At 46.1% G+C, this 20,620-nt stretch overlaps 1 protein-coding gene across 1 annotated transcript in view; it reads right to left on the minus strand.

Annotated features, from left to right (window-relative positions):
• ATP13A1 (ATPase 13A1) overlaps positions 1-20,620 on the minus strand; it is a 547,512-nt gene that overhangs the window by 15,489 nt on the left and 511,403 nt on the right. The window lies entirely within an intron of this gene.

Below are 20,620 nucleotides of genomic sequence, written 5' to 3' on the forward strand. Positions count from 1 at the left end.
CCAATGTGCCTGAATGGAACCAGCTCCGACAGGGGGGTATGGATGTCCTGATTGGACAGCCACCCGTAAATTGCTGTGCGAGAGTGAAGAGGAGAGTGTGCTGAAACTGTAAAAGTGGTGAAGGTCTTTAGATGAAAGGCAATTCGACCACTGGAAACTGAAGTAACCGTAGAAGACGAACAGAGACATCTTCAGACCCTTAGCAACACTGAAGCGACCACAGCTGTCCTGACCCGGTTTTCTGTGTGACAGAAGAATTCCAAAAGAGGGCAACTTCTTCCCTATGACTGGTGAGAACAACCAGTCCCAAGAATAACATCAGAGCCATCTCCTGAGGTGCTGTGCCTCTTCAGAGCTGCGGAACCCAATACCAGGAGCCCTCCATCCCAATTGAAGTGCATTGTAGTGGAAAGGCTGAATCCGTCCAAGTCTTTGCTGAGCTCCAGGTGAACCTCCAGAGATACAATCCAACTCGTCCAAGTCCCCTCAACAGAGTAAAAGACTTCAGGAACCGAAGAAGATTGTCTGGGCGAATCGCGCACTTTGTTGGTGCTGCAGAAAAGGCACCAAAACTGCAGATTGACATGAGTAGTTGCTGAAACCGTGCCAGATGCCCTCCCTGTAGACTGCTGCTGATAGAGCCTGTCCATTGTCCTTCCTTTCGTCATCAGACCAAAGGAATCCGGAGGTCAGGTCCAGGGCTGCCACATTGAGGAGATTCCAGCCACAAACCTTGCTTCAAACCAAAAGGTACAGTGGGGAAAAAGGTATTGCTTAACTTAATCTGAAAAGTTGCTCCAGAGCGCTGGAGTACACATAGAATTGTTTAGGGCAACGCCCCCTTACCTCTGACCCAAGCTGCTGCTTGTGTCCCTTTAGAGAGCCCTTTAACAGGGTCTCCAACGTTGGTTGTATCCTCTTGCATCTAAGAGACTAGAAAATAGCCATACAAGTTTTTGTGTGGTTCTGCTGCTTGTCAAGACTTAGAGACCCCTCCAAACTGTCTTTAGCTAGCACTGCGTTTTGGACTTAAAAAGCCTTGCTGTGCGCAGAAACTGCCTATAAACCCTTAAGCCTTGCTAGTATTACACTATTTTATTGCAGAATAAATGTAGTTACCGTATTTGCGAGTGTGCATTATTACCGATAATACAATAGAACTGTCATTACTGTCAAAAGCTGTACCAATTGTAACCGCGAGCAACTACAAACTAAACAGTAGCCTATTAAAATAATTCTATAGTGTTTTTGTTCAAAGTACTGAATATTTAATAGTAATTATTGTGTATATATACACACAAACATCTATATTGGACTATACATTTATTAAGTGTTTCTTTGAATTGCTTTATTAACTAGGTTCAGTGTACTTACCTACAGCTCACATCTTCCTCTTATAAGCCTGACTGCTTTACCACTCTATCAAGGTTCCATGAGTAGTACAGACTGATGCCAAGAGTTGGTTCTACAAACCATTGGGATAGTTTTGTAAAGTCCTACCTTCCAGAGGACTATGGAAAATCTCCTCTAACGGTAGTGGACCCAGACTGTGTTTAAAGGACTCACCCTATACCTACAACGGTGGAAAGACCAACACGTTCAGGGTACCGATGGCTCGGCCATAAATTTCAAGGACCAATGAAAGTACACAGATAAGCTGTATGGACAACGCTATAGGATATGGGTTATCAAGACTAAGGCACACAAAAAGACAGGAAAGTGGGCAGAGTAATAACCTGGCAGATTCTATAGCAAAACAGGCTATCAAAGACTACTCGTCCACCTCAGCGCAGCCAATGACATCACTGGAAGAAGGAGAATGGCCCCACCACCCCTGCCTGAGTCTGAAAGTGGAGGGCTACAACCTGGCAAAACAAGGATACTACTACGAAAGAGCGGATGTTAGAACAAGGAAGTAGAGAAAGGCTCCTGGCAGACTTACAGGAAGAACGCAAACAAGGAAGAAGCAGCACAACTACATTCGAAAGGAGGACCAGACTTGGTGGTACAAAGCACATGGCCAATGGGTAATACTACTACCCACCGCAAAAAGAAAGGACATGCTCCACTCGGCCCATGGTTATTGGACACATGAGCAGGTTCACAATGGATAAAGACACCTGGTATCAATGGTGGCCAAAGGTTCAGGAGGACTGGCAGACACGGACACATGTTGCAAATGGAAGAGGGGCAGAAGAGGAAAGGAGAAGGTGGGCATGCTGCAACATTAACCGTGCAGCATGAAAACATGGCAACTGTAGGATTTTACCTTTAGAGCTAAATCTACCTCACTTGTGAGAACCCCAGAACTGTTTGCTGGACTGGTAGATTATTTTTTCCTATACATCAGTGAGTGGGAACCTTTTTCCACACTCAGATCCTTTTACTCTTTTTATGGGTGTCATTTTTAAGACTCTCCATAGTGTCCTTTAATTTGATCCTTTTTGACAACTTTTGGTATATACCGTTCTATTGCTACAGGCTTGCCCTTTGGGCTCCCTTTCCTTGGCTAACCGTGTGAAAACTATAGTACCCAAGAGTAGAAAGCATATTTCCATCCCTTCTACATTTTTTTAGGTGAACACCAGCACACCCCACCTTACGTGGAGTGCTGGGGAGATACAATGCACCCCCTTTCTCACTAGCACTGTAACGATTCTGTTACAGAGACAAACTTAGCTTAAATGGCTGTTGGCATGCGCTGGGACCCATTGCTGTATGGCTGAAAATATTTGACCTCACTTGTAAAATGTTTGGTCTGCGTGAGTGAGAGTACCCTGGGTTCTTTTTAGGCTTCCCAAAACAGACTACAAAGTGATCATGGATTAGCCTGGAGTTGAAAGAAGTAACTTGGATAGGGTAAAAGAAACCATAAGTAGTTATAAGAAATCTTCTCAATATCTAAAACCCTTAAGGGAACATGAGAATAAAGATAGGTCTGAAAGTCCCATTTCTATGTACTCTGTAGGGTTTGTTGCCAGTCAGTGTAACAGATAAGCTATGGTCTTCGACTCAGCTGAGCCACCTTGTTGAGGCTCTTAAACTTGAAATAAGAGAGGTCGCCTAGGAGACCTCTCCTCAGACATAAAAGACATCAACTGCCACTCTGAAGTGAATCATTAAGGTCATGGTGTGACCCAACCTTTAGTTAACACTGAGGTGGAAGAACCTCTTGAAAACCCACCTAGTGTGGAAGTGGTTAACCCTGTTGATAAGAACTTAAGTGTTCCTTTTCATGCAGGGCGTGCATATAAAACATCACCGAGCAATTGGGAAGGTGTGTGCACGGTGGGACACTTGCGCCCGGATATAACGGTAATGGGACTGAGCATAGGGATGCACCCAAATAAAAAGGAGACTGGCGAAAACTAGTTAGTAGTTCACAACATGGGGCTTTCACCAATTTATATGAATAGGGTTGCCACAAGTGGGGATATATGAGCTAGAAAGGGCAATTGTGACCATATCGGCATCACTAGAGATATTCACAAACGCAATGGCTGATGCACTGGGTTATATGCAGAGAGAAATACCTAGCATAGGTGCAACCGCTATGCAAAATAGAATGGCTCGACTTATTGCTAACTCACAAGGGAGGAGTATGCGTGATGTTGAACAGCTCCTGCTGCATATACTTGGAGGAAGATGGATCTATTACCACGGACACTGAAGCTATCAAAATGCAAGCAAAGACAGATCACCTGATAGCATTAGTTGGTAGTGGGGCTTTGATGGATGGGCATGGCTGACGGGGCACATGGGGGAACTGGGACAATAAAAAGGGTAATTTGGAATGTTCCTCTTTGCATATATACTATGTATATTACACTGTATTATTGCGCTTATGAAATCTATCGGGTGTAAGGGATCAGAGGTGCCAGACATGCAGGGTATTAGGCAAAGAGAAAGGAAAAAACAATGGCGTGTTTCCAGCTCTTACATTGTGTTTCTCCCATTCCCTCGAGGCCCTGTGAGAGGAGAGGTTGGGTTGGCACCAGCAAGGTCACAGTGCTGTGGAATGAACGAACGACACGCCTCAAGCAGTGAAAGTCAGCGTGGGCTCCTCATTGAGAAGTACATGGTGTACGTGATTGCAAGCTGTAACAAGACCCTCAAGGACAAAAGACAGACACCGCCTTGTTAGCAGGAAGCCAATATTCCAAGAACTTTGGCACTTACCGCATGTCTCTTTCTTGCCCTCTCTTGCCTTATATGGACCCAGATTCACGTGCACGGGCACAATGTGAGTGACGGAGAGTGGCCCAGCCACTCCGTCTGTATATAAGGATGAACAGGCTTGAGGTGAAGAGTGCAGTCCGCCCAGGCATTTGGATCCTGCTTTCATTACATGCTATAGCGTGTAGATCAGGCGATCAGAACTAGAAAGGTATACCTTTCTACTTCTGAGCTCATGTGTGGTTGTGTTGGGGTGCGCAGGCTTCGTTGGGGAGCAAGACAGACCAGGAACAGAAGGGAGTCATTCTACTGTACCTTAGATGTTTGCACAAGTGGTGGGGTCAGATTAGCTTAGCTTTTGAGTGGTAGAGAGACTTTCTTCTGTACTCCGACGATAGACAAGTACCAAATGTAGTTTGACGAAGTAGGGAAACCGTAGTTATGGGACAGAGGCATTTTCACCATTCAAATGGAAGAACTGAGTCCGCCTACTCCTGACCCACCCCAAGAGGAATGATGCCATCAGAGAATCATAAGGTGCCCGATTTATCTGGCATCCGGCAAGTTAACAGGGAATTTGTGCTCGACTTTTACCTGATGAGAGTAAGCCTTTGCAATAATTGTATCTGGTACTGCCCCTAGAAACTGTTACTTTTGACTTGGGATGAGACTCACCTTCTCGTCGATAGTAAATCTACAGTTTTGGGTTTTCTTTCTCATGCATGTGCTGGGGCACTGCTCTGTGCTACCCACTGTTATTAGCAGGCCGTCTAGACAGGGTTATACTGTGATCTACCCTTGCAGTGCAGGTGAGCTGCTACAAATGTGAGCACCTTTGTGAATACAAGGCAGTAGCTTGAATTAAAAATGTCTTGATGCAGGGATTTTTGTGATGTTCTTGGAACATTGAAATATGAAGAAATGCATCTTTCATATTCATTGTTGCCATATAATATCCCTTCTTTAGTAGAAGGACCTACTGGAGGGATACCATTCTGATTTTATGTGGTTTGACATAATATTTGTATGCTTTAGATCAAGAACTGATGGCGACTCCAGGACTCTGCGCCAGTAAGTCACAGTTGATTGAACTTTATTCTGTGCATGTGCCCTTTAACGATAACACGTGTTTCGGCTCGGCAGAGCCTCTTTCAAATCTGGGCTATTACTCAAAACTGAATTAACAACTTGTGGTAAAAGTGTACCAATAAGAAATTGCGTCTTTTCACTCGTTTGAGTTAGTTGTATTTCTTTGAATGGGATTAATCCCACAATTACTTCCGTAATGACGAAAAATCACTCTCGTCGGCTGGACTCAATTCAGAAATGGGTTACATTTCTGAATTGAGTCCAGCCGACGCGAGTAAAGTTCAATCAACTGTGACTTACTGGCGCAGAGTCCTGGAGTCTCTTTTTTCAATTAGCTACTAATTAACGGGTTAGGCTTTATACCGTTGCACTCAAGAGAACTGTGACATTTGTCTCTACATGGACACCACAACCTGGTCAATTTCTTTCTTTATTAATTGAACATTGGATCAAGATATTTTGAAAAGCCCAACCCTCCCATTTTTTCTAGATATAGAACTGGCCTATTTGTTTTGTCTTTTTCAAGAACCAGGAAGTAAAGTGAATAAATACCTCTGTTAACCTGGTCTTGAGGAACCTCCTCAAAGGCTCCATTTTGTAACAAGGCTTCTATCGTCCCCTGAAGTACCAGATGCACTGGCGGTAGCCAACTGCATCTTGGAGGCAGATAGTGTATTATTTGTAAGAACTCAATAAACCACCTTGCCTGTGGTTAGTATGCACAAATATGATATCACCTCCGATGTGTGTTGTTACTCCCCTATTGGAGTAACATGAGAGGGGAACTGCGACACGGAGTCATTGCTTCGAGGAAGAGGCTGTGCCTCTGGGGGGTTTAACCTCTTAAAATGGATTTCTAGAATGTGACCTGGTGGACACCCTAGTTATAGTGAACAGGATAACGCTGAGGTTAGCCAAAGCCCAATCAGTGTAGCAGTGGAGAGCAGTCAAGGCTAGTCTGGGGAATGTGAGTGGGGTCAGGGTTCCACAATGAGTCCCCACAGTGATGCATACAATAATTCAATTTAAACATATAAGGCTACAAATACTACCATTATTCTATGCCCAAAACACAAACCACAAAATGGAACAAAAAGGTGATATATCGTACCACACTCAATTATAAACACATACAGTCACCATAGGTTCTTATAAATATATTCAATAAATTAATCAACAAAAGAAGTAAAGTAGTGCAGTAAGATGGAACCAAGTCACAAGACATGCCCTAACTTCAGAAGTGCAATCCCTATGAAGAGTGTGGTCTTGTGCCCAAAAGTCACAATGCTTCCCCCAAGAAAGTGGCCGATGTAGGTACATTTCTTGTGTTTGTAAGTGTTCCAGAGAAGATATGCAACAAAATTAATGGTAGTTTAAAATGTGTTTCCATCTTTCAGGTACAACTGCCTTAGACGCCATGATCAAAAAGCAGTTAATAGAAAAATACCTCTGATTTGTTCTAAGGAGAACAGGAGGAAAGTGGGGGGGCATCAAATGCTTTGCATTTACCCACCCCTCTGACTCAGATTTTCCCAGAAGACTAGATGGGTGGACTGGAAGTAGGTTTTCCACATAAATGTTAACATTATAATTACTGCCAGCAGTGTAAAAGACTAGGGCGATACACAACTATCCCCATTGCACAGCACTAGTTAAAAAGTGACCGGTAAAAAGGTAAACAGACAAAATTGGTCTCCTCATAACAAAATTAGCAAAATGCCAGGGAAGTGAAGCTGAAGGCTTCTCTGCAAAAAGCGAGGACAGGTTCAAAATCAAAAAGCACAAAGAACTATGGAGGGAAAGTTGTCAAAACAGAAATCTTTCCCAATAACCACTGAATGAATTAGTAGCTCCTGTGTCGGGTGTATGTTTGGGACCATGGCCGGAGAAAAACATGTTGGTAACTGTTGGATAAATGTACTGTGGTCTGTGAATATTGATGGGCATGAAAAGTGAGGATACTCTCTGCTGAAAAGGTTTTCTTGTTATTTGTCTGAGACTCTGGATTGTCGCATGTTCTTTTGTAGCTTTGTCCACTGCTTTTCCAAACAGCTATGTTTCCTCTACAGGTCTACCCAATAGGGTTGCCTGTGTCTAGAGTCAAAGCCAGAGCTTCTACGCCATGCTGGTCTTTTAATAACAGTGCCTTCTGGCATTAGTCGGCCCCCTGCCTCTGCTTAGTAATGCATTTTTAATAATTGCATTTGCAGATTTATGTATGGGTGATCTTATTGGTTATGGGACTTGCTTCACAAGATCATCCATTTGGTCCACACTTCAATGTACCTCGTATGCAGCAGAAGTTGATACTTTCCTCCCAAGAGCATATTTCTGTTGCTCTCCTTAGCTGGGGGATATTAGTTGGTAGACAACGGGCACTCTGCCCAGTCCCTCCTCAACCGCACCAATTTCGTGTTGTAGTGATTACTAGGAGGTCTTAGGTTAAATGTCCCTTTATGTAATTTAGGTTGCAGGCTTATATTTATTCCAATACGAGGATTCACTTGGTAAGTACTGGGTTAGTCAGTGAAGGAGTTAGGCTCTTTTACACTGATTTTAATAAAGATATCTACTGAGCAGCATCCGTCTCCAGAAGAATGTCTATTATATCAGAGTCTTCATCCGACTCATTGGTGTCTATCCTGAATCTACTTGTTGGCTTTCTCAGGAGGACATTGTATAGACACTGATCATCTGTGGCTTCACCTCATCTTGTGAAAGTATAAAGGGTAATCCTCCGGCACAATGTCCTGCCCCTCATCAAAATTACTGAATCAGTATCATTATTCTGATCTATTAGATCTTCCTCTTGTTCCACCTGGATTTTAGTTTTAGTTTTCCTTAATGGGGTCACTACCCTCAGCATAGTCCGGTTTCCTTTTTAAGGGGACGATTTTCAATTAACTCCAAAAAGGAAGACATTTTGCCCAGTCTTCTAAAACTGTTGCTTTGTCTACTTTTCCTTTGGATTTATAAATTGACCCTGTTCTAAAAATTCTATATCTTCATCGGATTCTGAGAAAAGTAGAATTCCTTTTTTTCTGCATAATGCAACCCTCCCCTTGAGAAATAGCAGTTGAGTTTAATATTGACTGGTGTTTAAGTTGTTAGTTCTACATGCACCTTTGGTCTAAGCTGAGTTTTTTAGTTTTGAATGCTCCAACTGTTTAGATGTACGAGACGAGTGTCCTGAACTTGACATCAAGAGGCCGTAATCCATTATGTGTTTCGCTGTAGAGGCCAAATGGGCTACGCCAGTCTTTGGCTTTCACTGCATGCCTCAATGTCTTGGCGCTCACTCTACTTCAGACGAAGCTTGTCAGTTTTGGTTTTCAATTTGATATCGGCAGCCTTATGTAAGACTTGACATCTCCCCTTAGAGCTAGCGGCCAGATGCTATGTTAGGGAGAATTCTCAGAAATGTGCTAATTCCCTTCTAACTCATAGGCCCCAATTCTCTTTTGTTGGACTTTAGGTCTTTTAATTTTTATCCTGAAGAGTGAGATCGGTTTCCCCACTCTCTCATGCATTTATATCTGATTTGAATATTGTGTTTCTTTTGGTTTTTGAGTCCGACAAACTCCATAGGCATCATCTTATTACATTTTGACACACAGCACCCGCAGGGCAGTGTCAGAGAAATCCTTTGGATCTCCGCTTAGGTTAAATATCTTCTCTTGGATAACTATTGTTTCCAAGAGTAATAAAGGCGAAATTTACTTTACTTACATTTTCCTCTTAATAGACCCAGCACACACTATCTTAGAATAGGGTGCTGGAGGGGTTACTTAGTAGCCACTTTGTCTAACTTCTCATATAAATTTTTTAGGTTAACCTTTCGACAATTAATGGCTGATGGCAGTGGTTTACTTTTTCCTACCATTGTGTGTTTTTACCGCGGGCTATGTTCGCAGCTGCAGTATAGCACCCATGGGTGCCCATTTTGTCAAAATGGCCCAGTCTTCTGTTTTCGCCATTTCTTGTTGGAAAGGTCCTTCTTGAGATTTACTCTGCGCACCAAATGAGGTTTGGCCCCTTTGTTTTGTCTTTGGCTGGATTCATTGGTGAAGCCCACCTCTGTCTCCAGCTTGCCTGGCAGGGCAGGAAGCCAGGGAGGTGCCCGTAACTCCCTGCGCTTAGTCTCCTTGGTTACAGGACTGCACCCAGAGGTGATTGGCCGGCTGGCGGTCCTTAGAGGACAGCCACCTTGCTGTGTGAGTGACATATAGGCTGTAAATGAATGGGAACGACTTGCAAAGGTGAGGTCTTTTGCAAGGAAGGCAGAGTCGACCACTGGACGAAGGAACCGCAGAAAGAAACTGGAAGAGACAATTGCTGCAACTCCTGGACCATGGTTTGCCTGGTGAAGCCCTGCTCCAGTGCTGAAGCTTCTATTTCGACATCGACTAGAGAAGCCCGGAAGGGACAACTTCTCCCCTTGGGTTTGTGGGACCAATCGACCTCAAGATGAACTCGACTGAAACCCCTCTCCCTGCTGGCAGTATTTCCATTGCTGCTGCAGGTACCGAGTGCCAGGGGACAAGAACCCCAGAATCGAGTGCATCGTTTTTAAGCCGGACCAGAGCTCCAGGGAGATCCCCGCACTCACTCGAAGCAGGGCAGACCAAGCCTGAGCCACCTCAACAGAGTGCTGGACCCCAGAAGCAAGGAAAGTCCGCAAGGTGACCAAGAACCGCAGTGGTGCTATTAGCCGGTCAAGTGGCACAGCGAGTAGAGCGCCCGCTTTGACACCCGTGCAGAGCCTGTTAACGCAGGTACGAATCCCGGCGGGGCCAAACTCAGCCTTTCATCCTTCCGAGGTCGATAAATGAGCACCACACACCGTGGGTAATAATAAGCAGCGCTCAGATACCTGAGGGTTTGTAGCGCTATATAAAAGCCTAATTATTATTATTATTATTATTATTATATTATTATTAGTGAGAAGCTGAAACCGCAAAGTGCTGATCGGAATTGTGCCCATTGCTGCCGCCGACCTTCAAACCATAGTGCAGGAGTCCCCAGACATCCTCAATCTTGTCCTCACGACTGAGACCCAGGAACAACAGGAACAGAAGCCAGCTGGAACCAATTCTTCAGACCTAAGGTACTGTGAACTAAGGGGTACTCTTGTGTGTATGTAGCTTGCTTGCTCTCAGTTGAGACTAGCATTGGCTGCCCTTTGCAGAGTTGCTCGCAGCTTTGCCCTTTTTCAGGCCTCCCAGCTTGTAGCCTAACAGCGATTTCTTTTATAACAAAACTCTTTAACATTGTGCAATACCTTTACCTACCTTCAAAAAGTGCCTCAGCTCCCCTAGACTTTGCTCAAGTGACATTGGCTGTCCTGGCTCCCTGAAAGACTCTTCTTACCCTCCAACTATGTGTTGAACTATCCCTCCCAAAAAAATCATACATTTCTTACTTGTATAGCTGGGAAAGGGTTAATCTACTTTAAATTGGGGGTTCAGAAGTGCTTACCTGTTTGAGAAACCCGTTCACCATTGTTCCATTCCCTAACCTTTTCCTTTTTGCCACGACTTCAGTATTACCATTTAAGTGTGAAAAGTGAAATATGAATGTCCACAGTGTCCTAGAAAGTGAAGTCACCTCGTGGTGTAGGAATATCTGTGTGTCATCCCAAAAGGGCATCTACTTACTTTACTGAAATTAAGGCGTGTATTTTGAAGTGTATGTTTGTTGCCAAGTGCTCCTTTCTAAAGAAGGCTCATTTTAAAACCGACTTAAATTAATACATTATTTAATCAAGAAACCTTGCGCATACGTGTTATTTGAATACTTGTCACTATGAAACTATGTTGCAACCCTACAGCTCACATTGACCCCTCTTGAGATAAGCCTTTCTGCTCAGTCACTCTACCAACTTGTATAGTACCGACTTATATGAAAGGTTGGGTCACCTATTGCCAAGAGGACAAGACTGTAGTCTCCCACATGGTTACTACATACAATCTTGCCTAATATGCGAGTAGACACGTTTTAGGTTTCCCCTGTTAATATGTCATCGGTTTCACTTTCGAAACAGATGCTGGTTTCCTCAACTTCGTAAGCCCTCCGCAGTAGTGGTGGTGGTTACCTCAGCTAGAGATTTCTCTGCCTGCAAAGCGTACGCAGCACAGCATTTTTGTTTACTGTCCCTTAGAGTTAAGTTTGAAAAGCTGACAAGCTTAACACCTTTCCTTATCATCCTTCTTAACATAACTTACACCTGGAGCTCGTCTTTCAAGGGGCATTTAGTAGTACACAATGAGCAGAACTTAAAAAGGTGGGAACCAATGGGTGCTAAGGATTAACAGGGAGCTAATATTTAGGTAATTTAGAGTCCTTCTACAGACTGCCTGTTTGTACTTTACATTATTTCTTCTAAGCTCCCTACTTGAAGTCGACATTGAGTTGCGTTGGGCCTCAATCCACTGAAGTGGATTTGAACTATAAACTTTTTTGGCCTCAATATAAGAGCTGTGCTTATAGGCGTCCAACCAGATGGCAGAAAATCTGAATAGGACGACGCGTAGAGTAGGGATAGTCCAACAGGAAATCCCATGTCGATGTCCCTTTTTCATGTTTGAAAAGAAATACACAACATTCCACACCAACCACTAGATGGCAGCCTACGCAAAGCCTGTGAATCCAGGCAGGTTGACAAGCCTCAAATATATATATATACACAGTTGGTAATCTCAAAGTGAGATTGCCTACACTTTCCGCCAAGGTAAAAATCAATTCATTAAAGCAATGCAACAAAACTAATAAGTAAACAGGAAAACACAAATATCATGCGACTTGCCTTATAATAAGGCACGCACACAACCTAAGCAGTTTTTTCATTACTGTGTCTTAAAGGACTTAAAGATGCAGGTAAGTATTTCAACGAGAGTGGAGCATTGGAAGTCTCAGTTCAGCTGCACAAGATTTGGAAAAGCCTACAGGCAAGTAATATTTATTTTAAAAACACTTTGTAGAAAAAGCCAATGGAACAAAGGAAGGGTCTGTGGGAGACCTACATCAGAAAGAACATTACCGAGAGGCAAGGAATGTGTTCTTCTAATGGATTCGCTCCTTCGTATTCCTAATCTATGATAAACTCCGAAAACAGTATGTACACCTGGAGGAGGGAGGAAGCAAAACCACCACCTAAACCAGAAAACTCTGGAGGACTGCTCCACAAAAATGGGCATCCTCGCCTGCAAGGGTATCCAAGCAGTAATATTTAGCAAACGTGTGCAAAGATGCCCATGTTGCTGTCTGGCAAATATCCAATGCTAGGACTCTACCTCTGCAGGGCAGAGGTGGCATCCACTTCCTTACCAGCCAGATGGTAGTACTCTGACATGCAGAATGATCCACCTGGGCAGGGTTTGTTTGGTCACAGTCCTGCCAGCACTAGAGTAACCATCAAAAAGCTGGTAATATTTCCTAGCTGTCCTAGTACGCAAGACTTATAAGGGCCCGTACCTGGTCCAGCTGATGGAATCGTTCCTCCGCCTTGGAAGGGTGAGGTGGAGGAAAATTGCAGGAGATTGAGAAGAGAGATGGAAATCTGAGACCACCTTCGACCGTAAGGATGATCTCGCTCTCAATGTCGCCTTCTCTTTGGAAAATACCAAATAGGGAGGTAAAACAGACAATGCCTGGGGCTCACTTGCCCATCTCGCAGAAGTGATGGCACCAGGAAAGTCACATTAAGGGTGAGCAATCGAATAAAACCGGATTGAAGGGGCTCAAACTGAGTGCCCATCAACATTCTTTTAAACTGAATTCAAATCCCATTCTGGAACCACAAACTGGCGGGGAGGAAACTGGTTACACAAATTCTGCAAGAACTCCAACTGCATTGGGGATTGTAAAAAGTTAGCCCTGTATCGGGTATCTTAAACACCGAAACAGCGTCAAGGTAACCCTTTAAAGTGCCAATCTGCAGGCCCGCTTGGGCCAAAGACAGCAGAAAATCCAACACAGGGGATAGAGGACATGATAAAGGATCCAGGTCCATCTACCGGCATTTATCGAAAATGTACGCCACCTGCAGGCATAAATAGATTTTGTAGCGGGTCTCTGGGGTGAAAGGAGCACATTGAGGATGCCGTCCACTAAGTCCCACTCCTTGTATCTCAGGCTCTCAGTAGCCAAGCGTGAAGGTACAGGCTTCTGAGGTTCGGATGGAAGACCCACCCTTCTGAAAGGGAGAGCAAGACGAGACTGCATGAAGGCATCATGGAGGGCAGGCAGAGGTTTCCAGCAACTTCGGCTACCACGCTCTACAGGCACAGTCTGGGCCATCAGGATAATTGTGGTCCTGAACAGGCATAATCTCCTGCGAACCAGCGGAATGATTGGGATCGGCGTGAACACATAAATGAGGTTGAGATTCCACTCGACAGTCAGTGGATCCCTCAGAGCTCCATGACGAGGAAATTTCCTGGAGCAGAACTCCTTGCACTTCTGTTGATACTGGAAGTGAAGAGGTAAACTTAAGGAGTTCACCAACAGGAGATCTCCTCCAGAACTTCCTAACAGAGCTCCCCCTCGTGAGGGGCCACAGGCTGTCTGCTCCAGGTATCCGCTGTGACATTCTCTCATCCTGCCAGATGAGCCGCCATCAGAAACACTGTTCTCCGGAGCCCAGATCAGGTGTCACATTGCTTCTCTGCACAGAGGCAAGGACCCCACGTCTGTCAGGATCAGCACAGTCTTGCGTTTCACAAAGTGGAGGCAAGAGACTAGGGCCAGCCCGATCGTTCTTAGCTCCAGCTAGTTGATGTGTTCCTGAGACTGCCTCGGAGACCACAGACCGCTCGCTGCAAAGTCTGACAGGTGAGCGCCCCAACCAGTCAGTGACCACTGTCACCAGGGGCCAAGGTTGGCAATGCGCCTCATCAAGTTGTCTCATACGGCTCACCACACAAGATCCCAAGCCACCTGAACCGAGACCTATAAGGGGTCGACATTTGGCCCTGAAACTGCAACCAATGGCAACGGATAAGCTACTGAAGAACTCTCAAGTGCCACTCGTCTTCTCTAAACTGGACAACTCTGCCAGCACCACCTTTTGTCTCCCCAACTATGCCTTCTGTACTCTCGACAAGATCATTAACGTTGCTACCTGGACTTTTCAAACTCCCTCACTTCACACCTACTTCCTCGTACCATCACCAGGCTGGATTGCTGATGATGCAAAACAGGGCCAGATTTAAATTTCTTCTCCAGGTTCACAAATCTATCCACGGTAAGGCACATCCTCCTCCTGTATCCAACTCTACAAGCCTTCTCATAATCTCTGCTCTGCCCCCTCAACTACCCTTGTGGCCCCTCACCATCCCTGTGCTTCCTCTTGCTTCCACTGCTCGGCCTCTAATCTCTGCCTCAGCTACCCTTGTAGCCCCTCCCGCACCCTGTGCTTACTCTCACTTCCACCATGTCTTGCTTCTTGCTCCACTTGCATGGGATTCTCTTCCCCCAGACATTGAGAAACAGTCCACACGGATTTGTTCCAAACCATACCAAAATCCTAGCACCTCGCCTCAGAGTCACCCTCTTAACCTACCTCTCAACTGCCTGCTAGCTGCCATTTTTTCCACGCCTCTAACCTGCCTCTGTAGCTCACTTCCTCCGTCTCCATTCTAGCACTTCACCCATCATGGTCACTGCTTCTCGTAAAATCAGATTTCTTATCTACTGTACGTTCTTTTGTGATACTTTAGACATCACAAAAGACGAGAACCTTTGTTTGGTTAGGCAGCGAAACCCACAGATTAGGGGGCAGGGAGGCCTTTTTCACTTATTTTCATAAAAGAATCTCATTGACAAAAACTGGTCTGTCTCCTCCTGACCTACCACAGTACTTGGCCGGTCGCAACACAAACATTGGGACCCTCCGGGGTGAGAGCTGACTGCCCCTGCATCAGAGGCCCAGAGGCCAGAGCCACGGGACCTTGGCGAAGATGTCCAATATCTTCAGGTACAAAATCTCCCATTCCTTGGGCGTTCAGGTCTGGGTAGGATATCCGCGCTGGATGCTCAGGTGACTCCCTGGAGAAGACTCATGTTGGTGCGAGTACTCGCTCGTTGCCAGGACCTCTTCGGATACTGCTTCTTGTCCTTTGCCTTGCCGAACCAGTTGGCTCTTCGGAGCGTCATTCCGCACCATGTGACCTCGAGAGAGAAGCCTCACTCTTCGCAGTGCTCTCCCAGGCCCTCAGATGCAATTTACTACCATGACCCACAATCCTGGGTGTCATGCTCCCGCCCAAGCAATTTAAGCAAATCCGGTACAGTCCTGAGACAGATATTTGCTGGCCGCAGTCCACACACGGCTAGGCATGGCATACTTTGAAAAAGTAGGTAGCTCGATGACTGTGTGCAGATCACTGAACATTGCATGGAAAAAATGAACTGAGGTCACGCGCCACTGTATATTCTGGCCGAGATGTCCTAATCGGTGCAGAGGCATTGGATGGAGCCAACACAGAGCCATGCAGCACCCCCTTGTGGTGGACAGTTTTCCAGAGAACAGCTGAGCTAGGATAGTGATATTCTATATGAGGAATCAGTGGGTGGAAAGAATCCACTAGAATTATGGATAAGGGTAACTCATGCCTCCTCCTCCTCCTTGACCTCTCGGCTGCATTCAACACCATCAACCACTGCATCACTGTTTCCCTCCTTGCTGACAGGATGGGATCCTTTGGCACTGTCCGGAATTGGCTTACCTCTGGGGCAGACACCAGGTTGTCCAGATTAACTTGCTGTGTTCTAACCGACTATGGGTCTCCTATGGAGTCCACCCAAAGGATCCATCCTCTCACCAATCCTTTTTTAACCTTTACATGGCGCCTCTGAGCACTATCCCCAAAGATAATATAGCAATTCACCAATACACGGTCAATACTCAGTTGTACATGTGTAAAGAGCGCACATGACATCACTCATCTCCGATTACCTAGCCATCATCCAGTCCCGGATGTCAACTGCCTACCTCACCAAGCGGCCCTTGATATGGGTTGGCTGAGAGATAGCTTGGGAGAATGCAAGTGTAGAGAGTGCTTTGTGGATGGCATTGGCGTGGGAGTCATTAGGGTTGTTAGTCCTAAATTGAGATCACCAAGAAGTATGATTTTGGAAGTTTATTTTAGGTTATCTGAAAGGGAGTGGATAAGGGCTTCCTGAAAGTCAGCAGTAGGTCCAGGGAGGCGGTACACAACGTGAAAGGCTATTGTGCAGTTGTGGGACAACTTTCAGTTTGAGCAGGAGGTAGTCAGAGCTTTGATCAAGGTCCCCTTGCATCTTTCTAATCGGGAGAGAGTCCTTGGCGATGACCCCTACCCCGCCACCCAAATGAGAGGAGCAGACTTGTCAGTAAAGAGTGTAGCCTTCAGGAATGGCGAGTGTGGGGGCAGGGCCAGACGTCTCATTGAGCCATGTCTCACTGAGGAAAAGTAGGTCAAGACTTACTACTAATGAGGTCGTGCACGTCTAGTGCATGTGCAGGTAGAGACTGGCAGTTAATGAGGGCACAATTAAGTGTGGCATCCGCCAGGTAGAGCAAGGTGGAAGTAGGCGGGCCATGGGCAATGTTCAGATGGTCAGGTGCAATGAGTATGGGTGCGGAAGGGGCGAAACTGGCCATGTGTGCTGTAGCTGTGACAGAAGACATCTGTGGGATGAGGACAGGTGGTATGGAGTCATGGGTGGTGATGTTGGTGGTGACGCAAGGCGGAGTGGTATCAATCGCGTGACAGTGCGAGGTAACAGAGGCAGCACAAGGTGCAGTAAAAGCATTGGCAGGGCAGTGCAGGGTAACATCAGAGGCAGCACAAGGTACAGTGGTATTGCTAGCCGGACAGTGAAAGGTAATAGCAGTGTCAGTGCGAGGCATGGAATCATGCTTCGCGAGACCAGGCATTGGCAGAGTGCAACTGGTTATTAGCGGGAGGCAAGTGCCTTGTGTTTGCAATTGTTTTGATGGAGGAACCTGGCCCGTGAAGGCGTCTTGGCGTGCGGGTGAGCAGGAGCTTGGCCATAACGGGTGACACTGTGGTCCTCATGCATGCAACATTCGGTGCCGCTACTGCGAGTCCATGGGTGTCCCTAGTGGCAGATGCTGACAGAGGGTGTTTTCTTACACCCACAGTGTAACTGCACGCATGGCAGTCCGAGTGAGGATCCCGCCTTGGTGGGTGCGCTAGGTGCGCCGGTAATACGCTGGTTGGATGAAGGGGCGGTAATGAGACATATGGCTAGGGGGCGGGCCAACCTAGAACATAGGCACGCAAACCTGCTGGCCAGGGTCGGGGTGGCGGTGCGGGTAGGGCGGTGCACTAATCGTGAGCGAACTCGCTCATTTCTGGAAGTGATTGGGTCTGTGCGAGCGGGACTAAGGCGGGTGGGAGAGTACCACTTACCTTGTGTAGAGTTGCTGGACACAGATCTGCGCTGTCGAGCAGCGGAGAGCTACAGAGAGCAAGCAGCTTGGCCTTGTTATGCGCTGGTACACATTCTTGCTGGGCATTAATATTCTGCTGCGCATGTACCAAGGAAAGAAAAAGTTTAGGCTGATTATTTGTCCTGGGCAGTGAAGTAGAAGGACAATTTTACCAGGTGTGCTGCAGAGTGTTAGGCAGAAACCTGTGCAGTTCCCTTAGGGACCACTGCAAAAGATTTAAGACTACAGGTGTTTGGCAGTAAACCCACTTGGTAGCAGTCTGTACCACACAGCTTCACTTGGTAGCTGTGGCTGAGCAGTCAGACTTCCCTCAAGAAGAGTTGGGCAGTATGCAGAATATACACAATAGGTACAGAGACACAGTAGTACAAACAAACACTGAACAGAGCTTTGGTGTAAAAGTATATCATTATTTATTTAGAAACACACTTGTAATTTACACTAGCAAAAACGAGGTGAGTAAATTCAGCACACAGTCACCATCATATATATATATATATATATACAACCCTATTCATTTATTAGACAAGTCTTAGTGAGAAACACCACTTATTTTCAGACAGAGATGAGCGCTTAACATAAGATGACACTCAATAAGTTGTAAAGAAAGGGAGAAAAAAGGCAGAGTTAAGGAAGCACACAAGTTTCAATACTTTTACAAAGAACCACAGTCAGGCAGGATAGGCAGAGTTCTACTGGAGAGCAAGAAAGTCGATTGCAGGGCCCACTCTTGGAGAGAGCACACAGAAGGGGTCCAGGTTCACACAGTGGGGTTATGCCCCAAGAGTCTTGTAGGTAGTTTGTGCAAAAAGGATGAAATTAAAGTCAGGCAAAGTTAGCTAGGTTGTCCCAGGCCAGCCCAGGTTAGAAAGTTGAGGCTTTACTGTCACCCCGAACGATCTGTTGCAAGGAAAGCCAGGCGGGACACAGTACCTTAAGTGTGAAGGAAGCTCCAGCGGGGGCAGTTGTTCCTGGCAGCAGGTGCAAGTCAGTGTTTCGTCCAGAGGAAGAAGAGGTCTCGCCGTGGAGGAATGATGAAGGTCGTTGCACTGCCAGGGAAGAAACCAGGCACGGAGTCCTCCGGTTAAAAGGTACTACCCTTCTCTTTGCAGTAGTGGTAAACCGTGGTATTCCGGTTGCCGGGGTGCTTGGCATGGGCAAGGCGGCCACGAGAGGTTCCAGGAAGGTGAAAAGAGGGCAAAACTGGTTATCCCCACTAGTCAAAGTAAGAAGACTCTCCGGACTGGAGATCTCCTTGTTGTCGGGAAAAGTGGTGAGACGGTTCAGCAGGGCTCCACCGGTGGTGTCGTTGCAGGTCGGCTCAGCTTCTCCCTCCTCGGATTCTTAGGTCCTGTGGCGACTTCTGAAGTTCCAGTCCCCAAAGCCCTGCTTTTATGCAGCACACCCCCACTCACTCAGCCTAGCTGTCAATCAAACATGCTAAGTGGTGAGCCGGCCGGCTCACCACTTGGGCCAATCACACCAGAGTGCGACTTGAGTTACCAAGGTAACTCAGTCCAGGGTGCCTAAACCCCCTCCAGCACCCCCTGTGGTACCCAGACAGAGTGGCACCACTTTTGGAGGCTTCTGTGGAGAAGCCCGCCAAAATGTGGAACAAAGGGCTCGACTTGGGTTGGAGTCACAGAAGAGAACACAAACGCCATTTTAGAATCGAGGCAAAAAATAACAACCGTATTGTACTGGTTTCTGTTCATAATTTGGGACTAGCAAAGCCAATGGTAACTTTACATGCCTTGGGAGACAGTAGTCAGTCCCAGGGTATGGAGTCTATGTTGGGGGGTCGCTACGACATCCCTGGGTTACGGCACGGAGGGTGCTGTGTAACCCACATCAAAAAAACACGAGACCCTATGGAGTAAAAGACCCCATAGCCCATAAAACACATGGAAAGTTAAAGGAACACCTCAAATCATGTCTAAGAGGTGGACCAAAAGAATGTCACTCTTAGCAGGAGAGAAAAAAAAAAATGCCAAAAATCCAGCAAAGCTGCTGGGGGACTCACTAGGTTCGGGAAATTAGCCTTACAGAGAATTCTCCCTAACACAGAGTGATCAGTAGGGAGGATTGGGAGGGGGTCATGAGAGATGACACCATCCTTAGAGAGGTTATAAGGTTAGTGGAGCTAGCCTGGAGGGGACCTGCAGAGGGAGAAGCTACAAAAAAAATAATCAAAAATTAATTGTTGAAGAGGGATACTTGTGTAAGGGAGGCTCGTTTTTGCCTCCCGTTGGGATTCGGAGGAGGGGACATAAGGGTCACCTTGGAAAGACAAAAACAGGAGACTCTGGATATTATTGGTGGTCCGGAATAGACTGAGCTGGAGGAGATGGTAAAAGGATGTGTGGTCATTAGGGAGTAACGCAGATCCTTGAAAAACCGTGTTCAACTACTGAGACATTTGGTGCTGCCCAGCATGCCCAGGGAGTTTGTCACTCTGGACATATTGTGACCACTTGATGGGTTGAGGAGAAGAAAGAAGTTATCATAGTACTTGTTGATATTTATTCCAAGTCAGTGGATGTTGCACACAAAGCGGATTCAAAAGCTGTGGTGAATTGTCTGGATTAAGTGTTTCAAGGGAAGGGTTTCCAGGTAAGATATTCCCGCACAATGGGTGTGGGTGTTGCACACCACAAAACAATACTTTATCTCCCGAACCTATCGGTAGGGCGATTTAACTGCATTATTATGCAAGCCACTAGGATGGTGATTAGTGTAAGTGTGTTGGGAGGAGGCGTTGGACAAAATGGTCTGCGCATACAGGCTGGCCCTGCATGCTTTCAGTCCGATACCATGTGCAGTGTTGCGTAGGAGGAAGTCGCACACTGCAGTGTGTGCCACGTGGCTGGGCCCGAGCAATATTTATTGAATGGA

Source organism: Ambystoma mexicanum, chromosome 3q, assembly GCF_040938575.1.
Source record: "Ambystoma mexicanum isolate Mex_15411 chromosome 3q, UKY_AmexF1_1, whole genome shotgun sequence".
NCBI lineage: Eukaryota > Metazoa > Chordata > Amphibia > Caudata > Ambystomatidae > Ambystoma > Ambystoma mexicanum.